Genomic DNA, 21,051 nt, shown 5'->3' with positions numbered 1-21,051 from the left:
CAATACAGATTTGTGATTTTTATGTGGGCTTCTTCCTGCCGTGTCAATCGTCACAATCTCCCACTGTCACCCAAATGCATGCCACAGTTCTAAATGAGTGGAAATCATCTGATGATGAATCTCCCCAAAAGTCCTCCAAATCCACTACTGTACCTTCATCATACAATTTCTGGGAATCTGGTCGAAACAGGATAGACACCATTTTTCCTGAAGCTAATTCTTGATATGGTTAAGCAACTTATTAATCATCAACACAATGAGTTGTCAAATGTGAGAAACAAGCCAAAAAGTTTCATTTCTAGACCCCTACTTTATTTGTACAATCCTACTTAACTCTGTAGGAGTCTTTACAATAGTGCAGTGTTGATTGTGTGACATTTATGACCATGTTTTATCTTTTAAATGACTTCAAACAGCAGGTACATTGTGTAGCCTTTTAAAACTCTTACATTTCATAAAATTGGTCAATTTTATATGCCAGTAAGAAACAATCTAGCCCACAATTTAATTCCACCAGGTAGTTGAATAATGTATATAAAGGTGTGAATATGTTTTATAGTTTAATATCTGCCATATAAGTTGTTCATTTGCTAAATGGCATGATCAACTGGCTCCAAATCTATACTTTCAAACAGTTTAAATTACGAAAGCATTGAAGGTAATTAGGGTTTATTTTGAGTGCTCATAAGTTACTAAATCCTGATCATTGAAGTTGCCTTCCTTTTACTCTGAAAGTGAGAGATAGAGGTAAGTTATTTTTTATCTTTTTTTCCCTTACATATTTTGATACCTCTTGTGTTGTCACACCTTGTCTTTGTTACAAGACCTACAGGCAGTGTGTTCCCAAATTCCATTGCTCCTGTTAACACTGAGAAAATACAGGACAGACATTTGCGAAGGATCATTGTGTGGTTTCCCTATCTCAACTATTGGAAGAAGGATCAAGGGATAAATTCTGCAACTGGTGCTTCTAGGGAGGGTCAATGTTTGCAGATGGTGCAAGTTGAAAATCTGCCACTCATTGTGAAATAACATTACTGCCTGCAAATTTTCAAACTTCTTCTCTCACCAGTTCCTTGAAATGGAGAGGACTTTGCCATCAAATTCAGGAAACTGCGCAGGGGTCTTTGAACATGGGGAGACTGTCGACTTACAGGTATAACATAGTTTGAGTTGACCAAGACTCTCTCCCATTCTTTCTGCCTGCTATAGTCATATCAGCAGTGTTTTCATGCTGATAAGGAGTCTATTTAGCCACATTATGAATGCACTTCATGTGGCTAGCAAATCCTGAAGTGGGTCTCTAACTCAAGGCTTCTCTCTCAGATGTAAAGATGCTGCCTGACTAAGCTATGAGACCTCCCTGCTTTGATTTAAATAGTCATGCCTTCCTCATATTTTTTTTTCATCTTTCCCAACAGAAACCGAGTAAATAATTCATGCAAGATAAATCAATAACTTGTGAACGTATAGAATGGCATTGTGAGCAAATTCACTTTGTTCAAAGAATGTGACTAATCATCAAGTAATGATTGAAAATAAAGAATGCACCATGTTTTCCCGCTTTAGTAGACAAGTTTACACAAGAGGAATAATGAATGGCCTGGTCAGAGTGGATGTTGGGAAGGTGTTTTCATTTGTCGGAGAGACTAGGACCCAAGGGCACAACCTTAGAGTAAAGGGAAGACTTTTTAGAACAGAGATACAGAGAAACTTCTTCAGCTAGAGAGTGGTGAATCTATGGAATTCACTGCCACAGAAGGCTATGGAGGCCAGGTCATTGAGTACATTTAAGACTGAGATAGATAGGGTCTTGATTATCAAGGGGATCAAGGGTTACGGGGAGAAGCGGGAGAATGGAGTTGACGAACTTATCAGCCATGATTGAATGGCGGAGCAGACTCAATCGGCCGAATGGCCTAATTTCTGCTCCCGTGTCTCATGGTCTTATAAGACTTCTATTTTCCTCCTGCGTTTAATGTGTGTGAACGCCTTCTTTAATAAACTTACTGCCTGTGCAGTGTTGTATTTTTAAAAAATCGTACTCCAAATTTGTGTCCCAGTGCATGTGTTATCTCCCTTCTGAAATAACTCCACACAGACTGCTATCCTATCACCAAGTCACCCTTTATTTACACATGGAAAGTCCTTGACACTGTTCCAGCTCCCTCAGAGCCAGCAGTCAGTGTGCCAGTATGTCTGACAGTCTTCTTTTTATCTGTCAGTCAGGACTGTCTGATTGGACCAGATTTACAGCCCCGATCAGGGAACTCGTATTGTATGAGGTCCACCTGGCTGAGCTCGTTACAGTCACCACACCCCTATTCCTCTGAGTCCGAGGACATAGACAGGCTGGTTCTTTTCCTTGTAGTGCCTCCTGGAGTATTTTAGCACCAGGTCAGGTTCCTCCAACTCTGTGTTAGATACAGGTGATGTGTAAAGCGCAGAAGCCTGCCTCTTGTGTCTGGAGCATCTCAGGAGAAATTGCCTTTGCTGCCAGAAGGAGAGCGTGAATGATGCAGCAAGATCTGCAACATCCATCTCACATTCAGAGGTCTCTTCAGCACTTGATGGAGAGGAAGAGTCCACAGGTTCCGAGAGCCTTTCCGTTGGTTCCAAGGAGCAGGGCAAGTTTTACTCCTGCACCATTTGTGCGTTTGCGACTTTCGTACGATCCACATGCTTGCTCAGGACCATCACTCCCACCCAAACTTTATACAACATTAGTCCTGACCTCTTACCCATGCAAGGCCATTTCCCTGGTTCTTACACCGAACTTCATCCCCAATAGTGAACTGTCTCTTTCACTTGGCGGAGTCTGGCATCCAACACTGGCATTCCTGATGCCATTTCACCACCCCCTCCCCCACCCAGGTCTGGGAAGATCAGATTTAACATGGTGCAGAGCCTTGTCCCCATTAGCAATTCTGCTGGAGCTATCCCCATAGTTGCATGATAGTCCTACAATCAAATCAGAACCAGGACAGTTTGGCATCTAGTAAAGCTGTAGCTGTTTCTTTAAACCTGTCTTCAAAGTTTGGACTGTTCCTTCTGTCAGGCCATTGGATGATGGATGATATGTAGCTGTTCTTGTATGTCAAATCCCATTTGACTGTTGGAAATAGTCAAATTCCCTGCTGGTAAACGAAAGCCCATTATCTGTGACCAACATTTCCAGAAGCCTGTGTATTGAAAATGAGGCGCACAGTTTTTCTGTTCCCGTGTTTGACGAATTAACTCTAAGTACTTCCAACCACTTTGAGTTAGTGTCTACAATGACTAAGAGCATTGAGCCCATGAGAGGTTGATGTGTAACCGTGGTTAGGGTTTACCCAGCCATTCCCATGAAAGTGGGGGAGCAGCTGGCAGTAAGTTTTGTCCTTATTGACACTCTGGACACTGCCCACCAATGTGGATATGTCTGCATCCAAATCTGGCCTCCAGATATACCATCTTGCCAACACCTTCATTTTGGAGACCTCTGGATGATGATGGTAGAGTTCAGCCAGTATCTGGTATGAATTTCGCTCGAGACACTCACACTTGCTCCTCATAATAATACGCCATCTGAAATAATCCCACAGAGGTCGATATCCCATCACCAAGTCACCCTTTATTTACACGTGAAGAATCATTGATACTGATCCAGCTCCCGCAGAGTTGGCTCTGAGTGAACAGGATGTCTGAAAGTCCTCTTTTATCTGTCAGCTAGGGCTCCCTGATTGGACCAGATTAACAGACCCAATCAGGCTGATCTCGTTACAATCACTACACAGGGAAAGTGCCATGCTCTGCTTTCTGCTACCTTACACATACCTATGTCCCTGCACCCACCTCCCACCAATGCTTATCCTCTGACAAACCCATTGTTGCATGCAACACCTTCCCTCACTCTCTAGTTACCCCCAATACTCAACACCACTAACCTCACATGCTCTGCTTATTGCCTCCTTACACCCTGGGAACACCTCAACACTTTTTCCCTACAAGCACCAACCCCAACAGCCATTCCACCCACCAATGTGCCCTTTAAGCTGCTGCAAGATTCCTCTCAGGCTCCGCACAGGTTGATTTTACTGCCATGTGCAGATCTCAGAGATCTATATGATTGAAAAAAATAATAGAGGGAGCATTGCCCCCCTTTTGTCTGACTTATTTGGTATCTTTATGTCATGACACAAAAAGACATCCCATAATGGGTTAAGATGTCATACAACACATGAGGGTCCCAGATATCTATGTCCTCATCCCTTCTGTGGAAAGGATATTTGCCCTGGCAGGAGAAGACGGGGGCTGCTCCTGTGGGGATGTGAAGATATCATTTTCTGAATGGCTATGTTAATAAAACTTGTCATCACGCCCTAATGGACCCTTAACTAGGCATCTAATACCACTGCTGATCAAGTTGCAATGTCTTCTCCCTTCACCTTACAGATGCACCCATTGTCAAACTTCCCCTCCTTCCACAGCTAAACATCTCTCTCATCCCATTACCATCAATAATACTTGTTTCTACATCTCCTACGGTCCTATATTTTTCTTAGTTCTCTTACTGTTCTCTGTGTTTATAAAATTCTTTTAGCGTTTACGTTACATGCTAGCATTTCTTCAAGTATCTTCTTAGACCTTTGAATATATTTCTTTTTTAACAACTCTTGTTAAAGTTTCCAAGCTTCGTATGATTTTTCTTTTCTGTATTGACCTATGATTTATTGTATACTGTTTTCTCATCTACATTTTCATTTCCATTTACAAGTCAGGCAATGGACTCCAGATATCGTTGCACCACCTCCACAGCTTGTGGGAAAATTCCTAACTTGGACCCTAATCAATGTTTCCCATTGTTTAAGCATCATCTTCGCTGCCAGATTATTTTTCCATTTTATCTCGGTTTGTTCCTTTTAATCTAACTAAATTAAGCATTTTTTTTTTGTCTTGGTTTCTCAGTCAAATTTCTCTTTGACTGTTCCTTCTCCACTTTAATGGTATTATTTTGATTATAGTTTTCCACTTTCACATGACAAGTGTTTCACTGCATTTCCTAGAATGAGATCCAGTATTACCTATTTTCTTGTTGGCATACAAGGATACTGATTTAAATAGCAAGATCAGACTCACTATAGAAATAACTTTCCTTCTTCAGTATTAATTTTAAGTAGATAAAAAATGCATTACCTTGATTTCTTTATCATCGTAAAATCTTTATTGTTGTAATTTCTACTTAGCCTTGAATATTTTTATCCTGCAAACAGCTGAAAGCTTTGCCTTTGAATCTGCCATGAGGTGTGAAGAACCGCATGTGAAAACACTCCAGTTTAAGTCTAAACATTCCTGCTTTGATATTTAACTTTTTAATTGGGAATGGCTGTCTTCACCATTGGTAAAGATTCCAACCATGAAATGTATTACTTTTCACGTGCTTTGGCAACAGTTAAAGTAATAGGTGAGCTTGAACATGCTGCATTGCGAGTTCAATACCGGTTGAATTTAGTAATCAGTAAGTCTGTGGAACAAGCTAATCTTTTACTATGGCAAGTGAACTTGGCCTTCAGCCCCTCGAGCTAGATCCACCAATCAATAAGATCGCAGCTGATCTGATTTTCAGATTGCCAATTGTACCTCATAGAGCCATACATCTTTGGAGATGTACGGCACGGAAGCAGACCCTTCTGTCCAACTCATCCATGCCGACAAGATATTCAAAATTAATCCAGTCCCATTTACCAGCATTTGGCCCACATCCCACTAAATCCTCCCTTTTCATGTACCCATCCAGATGCCTTTAAATATTATAATTGCACCAGCCTCCACCACTTCCTCTGGCACCTCATTCCATACACACACCATCCCCTGCATGAAAAAGTTGCCACTTAGGTCACTTTTAAATCTTTCCCCTCCCAACTTAAAACTATTCCCTCTAGTTTTAGATTCACCTACCCTGAGGAAAAGACCTTGCCTATTCACTCTATACCTTGCCCCTATGATTTTATAAACCTCTATAACGTCACGCCTCACCTCCAATGCTCCAGGGAAAAAAGCTCCAGCCTATTCAGCCTCTCCCTATAGCTCAAGACGTCCAACGCTGGCAGCATCTTTGTAAATCTTTGCTGAACTCTTTCAAGTTTCACAACATCCTTCCGATGGCAGGGAGACCAGAATTGGACGCGGTATTCCAAAAGTGGCCTAACCAATGTCCCGTACAGCTGCAACATGACCTCCTAACTCCTGTACTCAATGCACTGACCAATAAATGCGAGCATACCAAACACCTACTTCAGTGCCCTGTCTATCTGAGACTCCACTTTCAATGATTTTTGAACCTGCACCCCAAGGTCCCTTTGGTCTCAACACTCCCCATCATCTTACTATTAAGTGTATAAGTCCTGTCCTGATTTGCCTTACCAAAATGCAACACCTCCCATTTATCTAAATTAAACTCCATCTGCCATTCCTCAGTTGATTCGCCTATCTGATCAAGGTCCCATTGTACCTTCTTCACTGTACCACTACACCACCAATTTTGGTGTCATCTGCAAGCTTACTAACCATATCTCCTAAATTCATATCCAAATCATTTATATAAATGACAAAAGCAATGGACCTACCACTGAGCCTTGCGACACATTGCTGGTCACAGGCCTCCAGTCCGAAAATTAACCCTCCACTACCACTCTCTGTCTCCTATCTTCAGGCCAATTTTGTATCCAAATGGCTAGCTCTTCCTGTATTCCATGTGATCTAACCTTGCTGACCAGTCTACCATGCGGAACCTTATTGAACGTCTTACTGAAGTCCATATAGAAAACATCCACCGCTCTGCCACCATCAGTCTTCTGCATCACTTCTTCAAAAAACTCAATCAAGTTAGTACCTGATAACATTTGACTTCAGTGTTAGTCAAGAATCAATTGATCACTGTCTTAAAAAATATTCAGCATCTCTACCTCCATTGCTCTGAATGAGCCATACTTAATATATAAATAAGTTATGGGTTTGTCGAATTAGGGAGTATGGATAACACTCTTGAGTCATTTCTTGTAAAACTACCCGTACCGGAATGACACCAGTAATGTGGATAAAACTGAAACAGCTGAGAATGTTTTCCTTCAACCAGAAAGGAGAAGGGAAGATTTGTTGGGGATGTGTTCAAGAAGATAAGGAGTTATTACAGTGTGCACATAGTTTCCATTGGCAGAATGATTGCTAAGCTTGAGCACAGTGATTGAAGATAATTGGCAAAATTTAACCAGTGGGGAGCAGAGAAGACTTCTTTTGACACAGTTGCTATGATTTGGAATTGACTGCCATAAAGGTGATGTACAAAAATTAAAATTGCAAATATCCTTGTAAGGGAAAACTTAGCAGGGCTGCAGGGGAAGAGCAGGAACTAATTCAATAGCTCTCAAACAGTAAGCATATGTATGCTCGGCCAAATTGACTACTTCTGTGCTGCACAGTCCTATGGATTAAGACTATTATAGGAATAGGACATATTGATGCAGGAGCGTACACAGGATAGGGCACGCTCTGTTAACACTGTCACTCTCTAATTTTGGAAATAGGATGCTGGTGTTCTCAACGTGATGTGTGTACAGTCTAAAGAGGCCTGCACATGGAATTTTATTCCAAGGTATACAGCACAAGCCAAGCAGTGCAAATACAGTAGAATATTGTAACTACAGTAGGATTATTGAAACATTCCCTCCCACAACCCCAACCCCCATACCACGTAAGGAAGACAGCATTGCATCTAAAAGAATGTTGGCAAATTCAAGCTGAGAGGAAATCAATGCCAAGTCCTCAAGTAGCTTCCTCATGGAGACCTTGGATTATAGATCATAGAATCCCTACAATGTGGAAACAAGCCCTTCGGCCCAACAAGTCCACACTTACCCTCAGACATCCTACACAGACCCATCCCTCTATAACCCACCTAAACTCCACATCCCCGAACACCACAGGCAATTTAGTATGGCCAATCCACCTAGCCTGCACATCTTTGGACTGTGTGAGGAAACCGGAGCACCCTGAGGAAACCCACGCAGACAGTCGCTCAAGGGTGGAATCGAACCCGTGTTCCTGGTGCTGTGAGGCAGTAGTGCTAACCACTGAGCCACCTTGCTGCCATCTTTGAGAATTGTCTTTAACCTATACTATCTAAGTATCTTATTAATGCAATTACCCTTGAAGGGTCTCACATCATTCACAACTAGAGCTTGTGTGCTCAGGCACAAAAAAACATTTTTCCGCCCACTATGGGCATGGCTGTCGTCAATTTTCAATGAAGAAGGAAGGCAAAACAGGTCACACTTCGCAAACTGAGTCACTGCCTCAGTCTGGTCATTTAGGTGACCCCCCAAAACCTTTCACTCAATTCTTCCTTACACTCCCTGTTGACACCATCAGTCTTCAGCTTCCACACGTTGCCACCTGACTCTTTTGTGTAAATCTTCATCACCCTATATTACTGCTGAGCATCTGGCTGTGTTAGTGCATGAAGAAGCTCAGGTAAAGATCAATCAATGAGCTCAACCAGTTTGTTCTGCTCATTCTTTTTCTCCTCATCTGCATTTTCTTGCAAATTTTGTTGATTTTAGCTGATTTTTTTCAATGATCATAGGACTGTGATCCGCTCCTGAACACCTTGTGGAATCTGTGATTACATGAGGAATTATAAGATTTCTGGCCACCACATCACTGACTGAGTCCTTGGTTTATGCCTGGTGAGCCATAAAATTGTCCAATGTATTTTTCCCAGGACGCTTTCCCAAAGGGATAACACAGTGCGGAGCTGGAGGAACACAGCAGGCCAGGCAGCATCAGCGGAGCAGGAGAGTTGATGTGTCGGGTCGGCACCAGGGAAACTGGAATAACTAGTCTTCTGTCATATACTGGCATGTCATCTATGATTGTGAAAGCCTCCCATTGTTGATCTTTCCCTATGTTTCTCTGCATGCTTTGATCTACTGTTAAGCTGTTTCATTGTTAAGCGGCTGACCATTCGTTAGAGTATCTTTTAAAGCCATAGGGTGGTCTAAACTGTGAATGTCCAGTACTGCTCCTGTGTCCACGAGAATTCTCACAGTTGTTACCTTGTTGCATGATATAGCTGAATTGAATTCCATTTTCACCCGCAGATCACTATTTTGTATATTTTATGATGGCAACCGCTACATGCTTTGTTTGGGGTAGCTTGCTGTCACCAAGTGAGTCTTAATGAGAAAATGTAGATTATTGCACGATAGCAATCAGTAACAACTTACATTAGTAAGATCGACATTGCTACAAGGAAACCTGCACAGTCTTCATTCTAGAAGATCCTAAGCCATTTTGAGTTACCCCATCCAAGTCAATATGATGTAATCAAACTGGCTGGAGGTTAATATTAATAATCTGCAATACTAACTCTTTCAGAACTACCTCCTTATACAGCTGATGCTTCCTCTGGCTGGAGAGGCTGTGGAACCACAACACACAGTCTCAGAATATGGAATAGATCATTTGGGCCTGAAATTTGGAGGGATTTTTCAATCAGTAATGGAGAAACTTTGGAATTACCTATCCATGAGGGCTGTGGAAGTTCAGTCATTGAGTATCAACAGATTTCAATGGATATGAGGATAGTAGGAGGAAATCAGTTATGATGTAATTGAAAGGTGGAGCAGATTTGAAAGGCTAAAAGGTCTGCTCCTGTTTGCTTTGTTCATACTTTCTTATTTACCTGACACAGCTGGTTCTTCATAGGAAGCAGAAAGTACGTGCAACTGTGCTGCTCTTTCACAAACAAAACACATTCATGTACAAATTCTACAATAGGGATATGTAGAGATTAAAGTTTGAGAGGTACAAGCATACAAATTAAGCAGCAAAGTGTGCTGTTCAGCCCCCTAGAGCCTGCTCTATCACACAATAAGATCATGGCTGATCTGATTTTCACTTCAAAACTGCATTCCTGCCTATAACTGATTACCTTTCTCCTCTTGTTGAACAAGAAGGGGAAGTATTGGCCTCATGGCATTTTCACTGGACTGTTCATCCAGAAACTCACTAATATTCTGGGGGAGGGGGGCTCAAGCTTCAATCCCGCCACAGTAGATGGTGGAATTTGAATTAAGTTTAAAAAATCTGGAATTAAGTGTTTAATCATGACAATGAATCCATCGCTTTTTGGCAGGAGAAAACCATCTGGTTCACCAATGTCCTTCAGGGAAGGAAAACTGCCATCCTTACCTGATCTGCCTACATGTAACTCCAGACCCACAGAAATGTGGCTGACTCTTAACTGCCCTCTGGGCAATTAGGGACAGGCAATCCCATGAATGAATTTAAAAAAAAGAATATTTCAAGCTCTCCTTAAAATTATTCAAAGGCTCTGCCTGCACCACCTTTTTGGGAAGAGAGTTCTAAAGACTCAGAGCCTTCCAAGAGAGAAAAAAATCACTTCATCTCTGTTTTATATGGGTGACCCCTTATTTTTAAACAGTGCCATTTGGATTCTAGATTCTCTCATGAGAAGAAACATTCTCTTTATACCTATCCTGTCAAGACCCCTCAGGGAGAAAATTTCAGAAGTTATCGAATGGTAGAGTTAGGTTATATATATGGCTCTGAGACATGTGGAGGTTTCTAATTGTTAAAAAATGTGAATATGTTTTATCCTCAGAGGCATGATTCCAGAAATGACCAGGGCAGATTATCTGCTTCAGTTTCTTTCCGATTTATTAATTTGAAACGAGTCGCAGGCATAAAAATGTAGACTCCCGTGACAAGTTCCACAAAGAAAGTTTTGTTTACAAGTGTTGTTGGTGCAGATAACTCTTAATGGGAAATCATTAACATCTCGGGGAGAAAAATGTGACACGTATGTTAAACCAGGTTCGATCAAGGATTCAGCCAGTTAAGATAGAGAGTTGTTGACCAACACAGGCAAATATTGTCCTTAAATCTAGGAACAAGAGTAGACATTCAGCCTCTTGACAAACAAATAATATAAAAACAGAAGAAAAAAATTTTTCAAATATACAAAAAGGAAGGGAGTGACCAAAGTGAACAAGGGCCTCTTAGAAAATAGGGCTGGGAGATTATAATGGGGAACCAGTTGAAAAAAAACAGTCTTCACAGCAGAAGACACCATTAACAGTCCAAAAACATGAAATATTGGCAAAACAGGGGAGGAGATAATTACAATAACCATCACTTGAGAAAAAGTATTAGGGAACCTAATGAGTTAAAGGCTGAAAAATCTCCTGGACTTGATTGGTTACAACCTAGTATATTAAAGGAAGTAGCTATTGAGACAGTGGATGCACTGGTAGTAATCTTCCAAGAATCCTTAGATGTAAAAAATTCCCAGAAGATGGAAAACTCTTAAACTAACGCCTTTATTTAAAAATGGAGACAGCTAAAAGAAAACAGGAACTTTGGCCCATTAGCTTAACTTGGGAAAATGAGTTTTAGAGTATTATAAAAGGTGTAACGGCAGAGCATTTTGAGAAACATAATATAATCAATCAGATTTAACATGGTTTCATGAAGGAGAAATCATGCCTAGCAAATTTATTAGAATTCTTTGAGGAGGAAGCAAGCAAGATTGATAAAGGGAATCAATGGATTTCCAAAAGGCATCCAATAAGGTACCATACATCAGGCTACTGAATAAGATAGAAGCCCACAGTTTTTGAGGTATGCACCAAGGCACTTCAGACAGCACCTTCCAAGCCCATGGCCAGTACCAATTAAAGAGTAAGCGCAGCAAAGTACATGGGAACAGCTGCAAGCTTCCCTCCAAGGTACTCACTGCCCTGATCAGAAGTATATATCACTGTTATTACAGTGTTGTTGCAACAAAATCCCGAAACTCTCTCCCTAAAAGCATTGCGGCTATACCTATATCAAATATACTGCAGTGACTTTGAGTGGCAACTAGTGACAGACAATAAATACTGGCCTGGCCAGCAAAGCCCGCAGCCCATGAGTGAATAATAAATTTATAGAATTATCAATATTCTTGGTTTGTTTAATTTAGTCAACTTTAAGAGGTAAGGCCAATAGAACTTGGATTCAGGATAGGTATAGGTTTCGGCTTCCTGTTTCTGATCACTATTCACCAAAACATGGGTACTTTAGGTGGGTTCTAGATCAATATCAGATATGATACTCCAAATAGTTTGTCAACACTATTAATAAAACATATTTTATAACATTATTATTAAAGTACATTTTCAATCTGATTAAAATAATGAAAACTAAATGCATGTAATGGTGAATGCAGTAGTTGGGTTGTTGGGGAGTAGTTGAGGGTACAGTGGTGCAGTACTGAGGTTTGAGGAGACGGTTTTTAGTGTGGAGAGATGAAGATGTCCCAAAGTTTGTACCTTTCTGCTTATGGTCTCTATCACAATCTTGTTAGTCACTTGTATAAGTGGTCTTATGCCTTTTGCATTTGGGTGATCTTTTGTGGTCTAATATTTAAACAATGCCTGCAGGAGTAGAATCTGATGGCGATCCATAAGAAACCCTTCTAATATGGACCAGAGTCTTTTTGAGCATACCCCATCCAATTTCTTTGACGATGATATCATAGAATCCCTACAGTGCAGAAAGAGGCCATTGGCCCATCAAGTCTGCACTTGGGGCAGCATGGTGGCTCAGTCGTTAGCATTGCTATCTCACAGCTTCATGGACCTGGGTTCGATTCCACCCTCACTGCTTTTAGGGAGAGAGTTTCGGAATTTTGTTGCAGCAACACTGTAGTGACAGTGATATATACTTCTGAATCAGGACAGTGAGTATCTGTGTGGAGTTTGCACATTCTCCCTGTGTCTGTGTGGGTTTCCTTTGGGTGCTCCGGTTTCCTCCCACAATCCAAAGATGTGCAGGTTAGGTGAATTGGCCATGCTAAATTGCCCATACTGTCCAGGGATGTGTAAGGTAGGTGAATTAGCCATGTGAAATGCAGGGTTTCTTGGACAGGATGGAATGCTCTTTGAAGAGTCTGTGTGGACTTGTTGGGCCGAATGGCCTGTTTCCACACTGTAGGGATTCTATGACCTATGATCCTCTGAAGAATATTCCACCCAGACTCAACTCCATCCCTGTAACCTCAATGTGTTTTTTTTAAACCATGGCTAACCCACCTAACCTGTGCACCCCTGGGAACTACAGGACAACTTTTCTTTTAGCATGGCCGATCCACCTAACCAACATATCTTTGGACTGTGGGAGGAAATCGGAGAACCAGGAAGAAACCCCCGCAGACATGGGGAGAACATGCAAAATCAACACAGACAGTCGCCCAAGGTTGCAATTGAACCCAGGTCCCTGGCTGGGAGGGAGCAGTGCTAATCACTGTGCCAGTGTGCCGCCAATGGATTGAGAAAATATTTGGTTAAACGAGATGTGAAACAAATGCTTAACCATTTAGTTTCACAAAAAGTAAACCTCCAGAACAGGTTATAATCAAAATTACTTTGTTCGATTAGCAAGACATGTTTCATGGACTAATAAAAAATAACGCAATGAAAGCTGACATAACCTGTGACACACGTATCTCGTGAAAAGATGAAACAAAACACTGTACTTCCCTGCATGATTGCATTGTGATGCTTGAGAAAAACAATAGCTTGGGTTTTACATTTTTGAGGAAGCAGTTTATCAGGCCAAGAACCTCTTTGTGGGCAGACGACCAGAGAAAAAAGATTTCAAATTATTGGGAAGAATCTCACCAACTTAGTTTTTAAATATAGGCAGTGACTCCAATTGGCTGTGAGTGTCACCTGCTAGTGAGCTTTTCCCAGAATTAGCATTAAGATGATACATCCAAGAACTGTATTCGTTAGGGATGGCAGCCAAGCAGGAGAGCCAAACAGCGCATAAGATTGTAGGCAGCCAGCAATCCCACCAGGCCAGGGGGCACTACCAATGGAGGAAGAAATTAGAGAGCTGGCATTTGAAAATGGAGGTACCCTTGGAAGATAATTGGTAGTAGGAGTGTGTCTGTCACTGCCAGCCCACCATTTTGAAGAGGAACCACAGGGTGAGGGGTAGGTTGCAATAGTTCTATCTGCTATTGGTAAGATACCAGGGGTGTGACTAGTCTGCTGGAGCAGAGTCCCTCACCTCTCTCAATCTGCCTTCAGTAAGATCACTCGGAGGCTGGAATGTAGCGTATAATTGACCAATGAGCACCTTTCTGAAACTCTCCTCTCCCACCACCTCTAAAAGCACATCGAAGGGGCTGATAAGATTCAATCCAGTAAAAGGGAAGGAATATATTTTCAAAGTCACATGGTGCACATAGTAAAGTCGGGGGAAGAAGGTAATTAAACAGAGAGATGGTGAAGTAGCCAGAGCTGTCTTGGTCAACAAGGGATATCATATTAATGGAGAGGCTAAGTGAGATGGGAGGGATGGTAAATTTAAATTAAGGATAAAATTAATTCAGAATAAAATAGCAGCTTTGTCAAAGGAGAGCAGCCAAAGAGAGTTAAGGCGTAAATTAGGATTAGCAAGAATGAACGCTTATTTGACATAAAGTCAAATGGAGGGCAGCATAATAGCTTTGTTGACCTGAGTCATAAAAACACAAAGTGAGAACACAACATAAATTATGAGTAAATGGTGGAACAGGGAGGAGAATATAACTGAAAATTGGGGCAAAGGCCAAGCTACCCTGATGCATGAGGTAAAGAAGAAACAAAATACGAAAAGGGTGAGATTCCCTAGATTTAACTGACATAGCAACATGATTACAATCCTGCACAATCAGCATTCTAGCCAACAAAATGAGGAATGTGCTTGAATTACTCTTTCATTTCGCTATAAACAGAAATTGTTCCAGATTTTAGAATTGAATATGAAATGTGTGATTAAAAATGTGAAGGAAGTGTGTGGGGGCTTTAGTAATATAGGAACTTAGGGGAAAAGTCAGAAACAGGAGGAGTCTTCAACTCCTCAAGCCTGTTCACCCATTCAATGATTTCTTGAATGATCTTAACCCTCTTTCCCCATCTTAGTTATTAACGTTGCCTAACAAAAATATGCAATTATTCTTACATAAGTTAATGATTCTGAAATAGTTAACTTTGAAGCTGCATAAAGCCTCAACCCAAGCTGATGTCACACAGTCTCTGGGTGGATAAGAAATAGTCAAGCACAAAGTCTTGATGGAAAGAAATGTTCATATCTGATGCTCGGTAGTCTTTATAGATATACCTAACCAGACTATATTACTTGTATCAATTGCTATCGATGAGCAAGTGCCCTTTTCCTTTAAGACTAAGTAGTTATTTGTCCTCTACAGCTACTTATTAAATAGACCAATGATTCAGCAGAGACAGGAGAACTGGTGGCAGGACTGTACCCCAACCAAAGCCCAGCAGTAGTCAGTTCCACAGATGTACAATAAATCTGTTTCAAAATGTTCAATTTACCTAGACTTTCATAGGGGAAAGAGTTTCATTCCTCTTCACGTAGAAAAGTGCATTTTGCGTCACCACTAAAAAATCTAGCCCAAGTTTTAAGGTAATACCCTTTGTTCTTGACATCTCCAAAAAGTAATTTCAACTCCTTTCTTGTCCGATGGTGAAGACTGTCAATGAGTCTCTAGCTGTCTGTAGTTTGTTTTGCTTCATTGGAATGAACACTTCTAGTTCCATTGCTTTATGTTTATCATCATAAGGCACTTGCCACCATAAATATCTTGCTCATACAATAACTTTCGAAAACTTTGTTTACTGAAGTACTTTAAGAGGATACTGCTTCCAGTATGCTTTAAGAGAACTCAGTGGTTAGTATGCCTTGGGCTGTTTGTCCCTTCATGGGTGTTATACTCTCTTGGTTCTCTAGGGCATTGGGTGCCCCCACTTCTAGAGGATGCTCTGTCTTACTAGGTTGCTACTGTTCTGTGTCCTTAGCATACCAAATCCATCATTATCCTAGAGTAAAACTTCACTCTCTTCAGTGGTGTAACACTGTTTACTTACACTGAGTCCTATATTTTACTTGTTGCAGCTTATGCACCATATCGTGCCTGCTCCATTACATGCTTCTTCCTAGATTCTGTTCTGTTCTCTTCTAAGGTCAGAGTACCATCATCATTTACATCATCATCATCAAACGTTATCAGTCCTGCTTCTTTGAAGATGCACTAGGAATTACGAAATTAAGTTCTGAAGAAAAGTCATAAAGGATTCAAAACGTTAACTCTGTTACTCTCTCCGCAGATGCTGTCAGACTTATTGAATTTCTCCAGGGCTTTCCATTTTTATTTCAGGAGCTATTAAATGCTTGACCTGCACTGGAAATATAATGACTATGTTTCTCACAAACTCCATCAATGTAAATCTCAGATCAGAGAGAGCTTGAGAACTAAGAATTCTGTCATTACTGAGTGATCAACTTGTTTGCCAGAACTAAACTTCAAATTAAAGTGCTAGATAGTGTAATGCTGGCTCATATGTCAACCAGGATCTCCTTGAAAGTCAGAATAGGCTCCAGGAGCTAAATGGCATGCTTCCTGTTCAAAGAAATTGAAGCACTGAGACATGGCATTGATAGTTTACTTTCTACTTGTTGACACTGTACAAGACGACCTGACCAGTTTGACAATTCCTTTGGAATGAGTATAAGGTAAAATGTGCAGCACCAAATCTGGCCATGCAACCCAACCAGTCAATACTCGTGTTTATGCTCCAAAGGAGACTTTTCTTACACTTGTGAGCTAACCTCATCAACACCTAAATTACTAGTAACATTAACTCTATTTCTCTCTTCACAGTTGCAGCCAGACCTGCTGGGGTTCACTAGCTTTCTCCTGTATGTGTTTATCTAGCTTCTTCTGAAGTATGTCTACTGCTTCAACTACTCCTTTGTAAAGTGTGTTCACATCCATATTCTAAACATCCTCTGGGGAAAGACATTCTCCTCAACTTACCTATTGGATTTCCTAGTGACTACTTTATATCTATGGTCCTTTGTTTATTCAACTACAACTGAAAACATCTCAATAGAATCATAAAGTCATACAGCACAGAAACAGATCCTTCGGTCCAAACTGTCCATGCCGAACATAATCCCAAACTAATCTAGTCCCATCTGCCGGCTCCTGGCCCATATCCCTCCAAACCTTTCCTATTCATGTACTTATCCAAATGTTTTTTAAACATTGCAATCGTACCCACATCCACCACTGCCTCAGCAAGTTCACTCCACATGCAAACCATCCTCTGTGTAAAACATTTGCTTCCCATGTCTATTTTAAATCTTTCTCCTCTCACCTTAAAAACGTGTCCGTGGTCTTTAGATCCCACATCTTAGGGAAAAGACAACTACCATTAATTCTATCTATACCCCTCACTATTTTATAAACATCTATAAAGTCGCTTCTCAACCTCCTATGCTCCAGTGAAAAAAGTATCAAGCCTTTATAACTCAAACCTTCCATACCTGGCAACATTCTGGTAAATTTCTTCTGAACTGTCTCCAGCTTAATAATATCCTTCCTATGACTGGGCGACCAGAACTGGACACAGTATTCCAGGAGAGGCCTCACCAATATCCTGTACAACATTAACATAACTTCCCAACTCCTATACTGAAAGGACTGAGTAAAGAAGGCAAGCGTGCCAAATGCCTTTTAACACAAAATTCAAAGTACCTGCACCCCTAGGTTCCTCTGTTCTACAACACTACCCAAAGCCCTACCATTAATTGTATAAGCCCTACCCTTGTTTGTTGTACCAAAATGCAATACTTTGCATTTATGCAGATTGAACTTCATCTGTCATTTTCAGCCCATTGACCCATTTGATCAAGATCCCTCTGTAATCTTAGAAAACCTTCTTTACTGTCTACTCTGCCACCAATTTTGTTGTCATCTGCAAACTTATTAACCATGCCTTCTATATTCGCATCCAAATCATTTATCATAAATGACAAACAAAAGAGAACCCAGAACCAATTCCTGTGGAACACCGCTGGTGACAGGCTTCCAGTCTGAAAAGCAACCCTCCACCACCACTCGCTGTCTCCTGCCATTAAGTCAGCTATGTATCCAATTGGCAAGCTCACCCTGAATCCCAAGTGACCTAAATTTACTCATAAATCTACATGCAGAACCTTGTTGAAGGCTTTACTAAAATACAAGTAAACAAGATAACTTCCTCAAAAAACTCAATCAAGTTTGTGAGACATGATTTTCCTTGCACCAAACCATGCTGACTATCCCTAATCAATTTTGTCTCTCTAAATGTCCATAAACCTTACTTTTTATAATCTCCTCCAACAATTTACCCACAACCAAAGTCAAACTCACATGAATTTAGTTCCCCTGTTTCTCCTTACAACCTTCCTTAAACAAAAGTACAACGTTAGCCACCATCCAGTCATCAGGTGCCTCACCTCTAGTTATAGATGATGCAAATATTTCAGCAAGGGGTCTTGCAATTTCCTCCCTTACATCCCACAATGTTCTGGATTACGTTAGATCAGGTCCCAGAGATTTATTCACCTTTATATTCTCTAAGACCTCCCAAACTTCCTCTTCTGTTATGTTAACTGTTTTTGAACTCTGCATTTTTTGGACTCCATTTCTTTATCCAGAGAAAAAAACTGACACAAAATATTTATTTAGCATCTCTCCCATCTCCTGGGTTTCAACACAACGACGACCTCTTTGATCTTTAAGGGGCCCTACCCTCTCTCTAGTTACCCTCTTGCTTTTAATGTCTTTGTAGAATCTCTTTTGATTATCCTTAACCTTACCTGCCAATGTTATCTCATATCTCTTCTTTGCCTTCCTGAGTTCTTCCTTACGAATGCCCCTACACTGTTTATATTCATTAAGAGATTCAATTGAACCAAGTTGTTTACCTCTAAAATAAGATTCTCTTTAATTCTTGACTAGGTCAGAAATCACACAACACCAGGTTATAGCCCAACAGGTTTATTTGAAGACACCTTAATTGAGAACTGCATTCGTTAAAAAGATTGATCATTTTAATGGTGACTGGTCGTGTAGGAAGCACAGTGACCTCTCTCCTTGGTCCAGTTCTATTAGTTTCAGACCAAATCTGCAATAGTTAGGTCTTGAGAAGGTCAAGTTGGTTGAGGTGCATCAGCCCACAGATGAAAACATACTGAAGAACATGGCTTTTAGCCATTTTCATTCAGAGGGAACTGGCCACTTGGTTCAGGCAATCAGTTCTCAAACACCAATGACATGGGGTGGAAAAGTTTAGATTGAAGCTAATCCCTGTGCAAAGACTTAATAAACAGTGTTATGCATCTCTGCTTCATCTGTTTTAAAGAACTGCTTTTGCAGATGGCACAAAGATCAAGGAGTCCATTTTCACCTTGATATTTCCTCTAGGCTGGAAACCAGACCATTAAAGGAGCAAACAATGTAAGGAAAAGGAAGCTGAAGGAGACCAACTCTGGCAGGAGAATTCTCGCCCTCTCATAGGTACATCGGGATGGGGTTCAGTTGGGAGCGTGGAAAGTCTAAGCTCTTATCTAACAATCTAGACAAGGGAAACACTCAGTGGAAGTTCGCTGCATGCTTTGGCATGTTTTGCATTTGAATATAAATAATATTGAGATCTGTGCTCTCCTAGATCAAAAGTGAGCAGTGTTGAACACTTGGCAGAACAACTCAAGGTTGCACATTGAGAACACAGCATTCCAACAGCTCAAGGCTGACAAATACTAATTTGGAAGGCATGTGGTGAGATGAGAAAACCAAAGAGACTCGTTAATGTGCTGATCATACTGACATGCAGCCATGAGGTTCATCTATGGTCCAAAATGAAATTAACAGCATCCCCTTCATTCATTGTACAGTGTCGCTCTTCTTAACAATAACAATGTCACGTGTCAATTTTAATCAAATCTTTAACCACGAATTCACAGCAGCAGCTCCTGGCTATCTCCCAGTACGCTGTGGCAGGATCCACAGGTGGACCACCATTGATGGGAGGACTGCAATAAGAAATCAATGGATGTAAACCACAAAGCCGGCTGCCACAGCGATATTACAGTGGAGTTCCTCAGAACAGATCGGTTTTTGCTCACATCCAGACTCCATACATTCATCCTACAGATCTGGGAGAAGAAAAGAACACCACACCTTCCTCCAAACCATACCTCCCCATTCTGATCTGCAACCACCATAAGCCCAGCGCTCATCCACTCCATCCGCTTTTCATTTCTTTACTTTCCTCTCTCTCTCTTTTCTCATTTTCTTTCTTTTTTCACTTACCTCTTGTTGAAGAGCTCGGTCGTGGCAACAGCAGTGGGGAGTGGGCCCGGCAGAGCAGACTCGTGCCAGCTGTGTCAGAGGTGGGTTTGGGCTCCCGGTGGCTTCTGCATCTTCAAGGCAATCCTAGCACCGACTCACGGCTGCTGCGGTGAAGCCTGGTTTGGGTTCCCGGCGGCATCTGTGTCCGGTGCAGATTCATGGAGGTGGCAGCTGAGGCGACTTTGGGTCCAGTACGAGACCCAGCGGCATCAGCAGTGGCTGCATTGGCGAGGTGGGCCCTGAAGCGGACTCATGGCAGCGGAATCGAATTCAGGCCAGTGTAGTACCCGCTGGCATTGGTAGCATCGCATTGGCGAGGTCCATCAAGGGCTTGAGATGGTACTGAAGAGTGGCAACGGTCATTCCAGTGGTGGCAGCTCAGCAAAGGGGACTCATGCCTGGCCACCAGACCCATGACGGAGCACTTAACAAGGACTGTAAAGTTGTACACTTTTTCTTTATTTCTTCATCTTTCTGCCTTCGTATTCTAAGTTTTGATTTATTTTTCAGTGTTTTAAGATGGCATCAGAATGTGGTGACACTACACAAAACTTTCCACTGTATTTTGTAACAAAATACACGTGACAGTAAAATAAACCAAATCAACCACAACTCACCCAATTTCAGGAATGTAACTGTTTTCAAGAAAATGTTTAGATTATGTTGTAGAATCTATCAAGGTATTTCTCTGTTGTGTATAGCAGGGAAAATCCTGATATATATTCTCCTGAATTGTTTATTGCCTGTTGTGGAGG

At 41.3% G+C, this 21,051-nt stretch overlaps 1 long non-coding RNA gene across 1 annotated transcript; it reads left to right on the top strand.

The window, feature by feature from the left end:
* The first annotated feature begins 661 nt into the window (after nucleotides 1-661).
* LOC125482821 lies at nucleotides 662-20,768 on the top strand. The gene is made up of 4 exons (XR_007261802.1): nucleotides 662-747; nucleotides 1,073-1,156; nucleotides 19,370-19,462; nucleotides 19,614-20,768. It is a non-coding gene; the product is annotated as an uncharacterized LOC125482821 (long non-coding RNA).
* Nucleotides 20,769-21,051: the final 283 nt, after the last annotated feature.

The sequence above is a fragment of the Rhincodon typus genome, chromosome 3 (assembly GCF_021869965.1).
Source record: "Rhincodon typus isolate 14 chromosome 3, sRhiTyp1.1, whole genome shotgun sequence".
NCBI classification, from domain to species: Eukaryota; Metazoa; Chordata; class Chondrichthyes; order Orectolobiformes; family Rhincodontidae; genus Rhincodon; species Rhincodon typus.
The sequence above is the reverse complement of the archived record's forward strand: the minus strand, read 5'-3'. Positions and strand labels throughout refer to the sequence as shown.